The 4,387-nt window shown below is 43.3% G+C and overlaps 1 protein-coding gene across 4 annotated transcripts in view; it reads right to left on the bottom strand.

Annotated features, from left to right (window-relative positions):
* PRKCE (protein kinase C, epsilon) overlaps positions 1-4,387 on the bottom strand; it is a 546,168-nt gene that overhangs the window by 276,625 nt on the left and 265,156 nt on the right. The window lies entirely within an intron of this gene.

Below are 4,387 nucleotides of genomic sequence, written 5' to 3'. Positions count from 1 at the left end.
GTGAAGAAAGCTGAGCGCCGAAGAATTGATGCTTTTGAACTGTGGTGTTGGAGGAGACTCTTGAGAGTCCCTTGGACTGCAAGGAGATCCAACCAGTCCATTCTGAAGGAGATCAGCCCTGGGATTTCTCTGGAAGGAATGATGCTAAAGCTGAAACTCCAGTACTTTGGCCACCTCATGCGAAGAATTGACTCATTGGAAAAGACTCTGACGCTGGGAGGGATTGGGGGCAGGAGGAGAAGGGGACGACAGAGGATGAGATGGCTGGATGGCATCACTGACTCGATGGACGTGAGTCTGAGTGAACTCCTGGAGTTGGTGATGGACAGGGAGGCCTGGTGTGCTGCAATTCATGGGGTCGCAAAGAGTCGGACACGACTGAGTGACTGATCTGGAGTGCGGAGCTAAGACATTTCACTTCTTGGCAGAGAAATGAACACACAGAGCCTCCCGTACACCAAATAAGCCCATCTCTCCCTCACAAAACTTTGATCTCATCTAGAGTCAATACAAAAACACATTTCCAAACCATTGCTTTATTTTCACATGTGAGAATTCAGTGTCCTCAATTACATTTAAAATTCCACAATTGGAGGATAGGTGCATTCAGTAACCCTACCTTCTCTTCTCCTCTACCCCGAGGTTTGCCCTGGACTACTGGGCCCACCCCTACCATGTTCATTGCAGGCAGGGAATTTGTTGTCTTTGTGGTTTCAAGAGTTTGAGGTTCAGACACAACTCGCTTCATTCTACGAAACTATATACTTTTTGCATTTTCCAAAGAAGCTGAAAATCTACGCTAATTTTTTTTTACCCAAAGGAAAAGTTTTGGGCCTTACATTTGTTTGTTTTTAAAAGTGTGTGAGCCAAATAAAATACCTTCCAGGCTGCAACCTCTCATGTATAAAATCTCCCAAACTGTGGGAGATGTAATAAAAGGGAACAGGAGAGAGGGAGCTTGAGGATGTAGTAATTCATCTCCCAGGAGGAGGCTCCAAGGTCTCCAAAACTTGGAGCAGATTCTTGCTACTTTGCCTTTGCATTTTAAGTCACTTTCTGGTCCACATGTCTAGATTTCCCAGACATCCCGTGCAAGGGTGTCAGATTTAGAAAACAAAAGCACAGGATATCCAGTTAAATTTCAATTTCAGATAAACAATGAATACTTTTTTTGTGTTAGTATGTCCAGTACAATATTTGGGATATACTCATCTTTAAAATTATGCAGAGCTAGTGTGAAGTTCAATGTGACTAGACAGCCTGTACTTTTTCTACAACCCCAATCCTGCCAGCTCTTGGAGTTTTTCCTTCACTCACGGCCCCAGCTACCATGACCCAGGGTTCTGTCCCCATGGTGGGGTTGTATTGCTGATGCAAAATCATTTCTCATATTGCAAGAGAAGAAAAGGAATGATGTTAACAAAAACAGTAGTTTTTAAAGCTTACGTTAAGTGTCTCAATATATCAAATAACTTCTGAATTTAGAGAGCCCCGTGGTATTTTACTGTAGGCTGGGCTCTCTTGGAGGACCACTCATTCGCTGGTTTCTTTAAATGAAGTCCTTCTAACTTCTTTCTAGTCAATACTCTTGGGCTTTCAGACCACTGAAGACATGACTCTATTGCTAGTGACTCGCACTAAAAAACATACTGAAATAAAATCATTTAGGCTAGTGTTTCCCCAACTCAATTATATTCTTTGGAACTCTATTCCTGTAGGATCCTCCTGGGGGAAAAAAAAAAATGGTTCTGTGGTTGAATAAGCAGGAAACTGCACACTGCCTATGGCCAGCTGGGAGTCACTGTGAACATCAGCATATGAAAGGCTTGAGGAATCTTGTGGGGGAAACTCTGAGCTGCTTATTCCAACATGAACCAAACTCATCTGACCACAGATCGCAAAGGCTGCCACCTCCCCCATCTAATCCCTATTAACCCTACAGGTAACAATTGGGATGCTAGAAGCTGATGAATGTTTCTCAAACACAACCAACCCTTTAGACAGTATTTTTCCCTATGCCCTGGTTTAGGTTCTGGGTTTGAGTTCTTCAGAAGTGTTCCTGGCCCTGATCCCAGACTGTTCCATCACGGTCTTCTTTCAAAGCCCACCGAAACTCCACCTGTTCAACAAAGCCTCCTTGACCTCCCGGTCTCTCCAGTCACACTGACCACTTCCTTCTTTGTTTCTCTGACTTTTTGTTCAGCAACTAATCCCAGCACATCAATTCACACAGCCCATGTCCTCAAGACGTTAATCCAGGTATGCTGATTTGATTCTTCTGCTACTGTTTTCTGATTCTGTTTCTTTATTTCTTGGCTCCTCAACCAGGCTTGAAGCTACTTGGGCTGACACTTCTCCTGCTTCACAACAGCCCGTATTTCAAGATGGGCCAAGCACCCAATAGGCCTTTGTTAAATCGTTTTTGACAGAAGCGTGTCTATTCATGTACCCATGTTCTAATCATGGCTGATTTCAAAAACAAAGGATGGCTCTCCTAAAAGAATCAGGAGCTGACTTCTCTCAGGCACCATTAAAGATGAAAAGTTAATCCCAGAGTTGCCTTCTGAGCCATGCATTGTGCACACCCTGGCATCAGTAACCACTGCCCAGCAAACAACCCAACCCCAACCCAAACCAGTGGAGGAGGGAAAGACCTGAAAAGACCAGAGATTTCCATGACACTGAAATGATTTCCCAGTTAGGGAAAATTTCATAGGTCAAAATATCCAAGAATGATACGTCATCTACAGCCTTGAAATTCAAATGATTTCAATTCTTCTGTCCTGGGGAATACCATTTCATTATCCTAAGGCAAAGATAGCCGTGTACTCTGATAAGGAACAGATTGCAAAATGACCTGCTCTCCAATGCTGAAGTCACAGGACTCTTTTATTTAACGGGCTGGGAGGGGCTTCAGGGTTTTACAGACATTGTGCTGTGAGCTCCATCACAAATCAAGGCCTGTGTGATGCAGACTTCTAACAATTCCACTGTATATCCATAGTCTTCAGGGAGCTTTCATCTTTACCCTGAGATTTCTTAAAAAGAAAAATCTGGGCAACAACAGAGGAGTCTCTAAAACACATAATTGGAAATCTAAACACATCGTACAAATCAACTGTACACACACTTCATTGTCCCAGAAGCATACCTCTTTCCATCTCAAGCCAATTACAAAAAAAAAATTCCACACTCAAAGCTTTAAATAAATAGCCCTAGTTTCCAAGGTGAAACAGAATCTCCTTTTGAATGATAACAAGTGATAAAAATATCAGTTATAAGCCAATTTTTGTAAATCAATTATTTTCTAAAATGCACAAAGGGCTTTCCAAGAAGGCTCATGGCAAACTTCATTGGATTCAGTTCCCAGAAAAATATGCAACTGGCTAACATTTCCTGGGTGAAAATACTGCCAGGTCTGAGCACTTGGTAGTCAGTAGGAAACACTTTAACATTCTAGACTGCTAATGCCTTGTTTGTTCCCCTCTCGGTCCCCAAGCAATCAATTAAGAATATGCAACACAGACGCTCATGCTTTGCAAGCACAATTAATAAGATTTGGATTTTGTAGACATTTCTATATCTTGGAAATTTCAATGAGATTTCAGGTAAAATGGGGTCCAAACATATTCAGTTAAGATTTGATCAAATCACTTCTCATCATTCAGAACTTACTCAAAGTGTCAACTCCTCAGAGTCCTTCCTGAGCCACACCAGCTAAAGAACATCCCACCCCATGCACAGGTATAATACAGTTTTCTACCACATTCCTGATTTTACATTTCCTAAAGTCTTTATAGTACCTGTATCACCTTCCTCATCAGTTTAATGTTTACTGTCCATCCCCCATCAGTAGAAAACAATGTAAGAGATCACCTTTGTACTCATGTCCTCTGCCTGGCCCAATGCTAAATCCCTGGAGCCTCTTTCAGGGCTGGTGATGGCTGTTCAACTCTCACTACCATCCATTTCCAGGACTTTCATATTCCCAAACTGAAACTCTGTGCCATTAAGCACTGAACGCCCTCAGCCTCTCCACCCTGCAACCTCCTCAGTTCAGTTACTCAGTCGTGTCCGACTCTTTGCAACCCCATGAAAAGCAGCACGCCAGGCCTCCCTGTCCATCACCAACTCCCAGAGTTCACCCAGACTCACGTCCATCGAGTCAGTGATGCCATCCAGCCATCTCATTCTCTGTCGTCCCCTCCTCCTCCTGCCCCCAATCCCTCCCAGCATCAGAGTCTTTTCCAATGAGTCAACTCTTTGCATGAGGTGGCCAAAGTATTGGAGTTTCAGCTTTAGCATCAGTTCTTCCAAAGAACACCCAGGACTGGTCTCCTTTAGGATGGACTGGTTGGATCTCCTTGCAGTCCAAGGGACTCTCAGG

The sequence above is a fragment of the Bison bison genome, unplaced genomic scaffold (assembly GCF_000754665.1).
Source record: "Bison bison bison isolate TAMUID 2011002044 unplaced genomic scaffold, Bison_UMD1.0 scf7180017864101, whole genome shotgun sequence".
Taxonomy (NCBI): domain Eukaryota; kingdom Metazoa; phylum Chordata; class Mammalia; order Artiodactyla; family Bovidae; genus Bison; species Bison bison.
The sequence above is the reverse complement of the archived record's forward strand: the minus strand, read 5'-3'. Positions and strand labels throughout refer to the sequence as shown.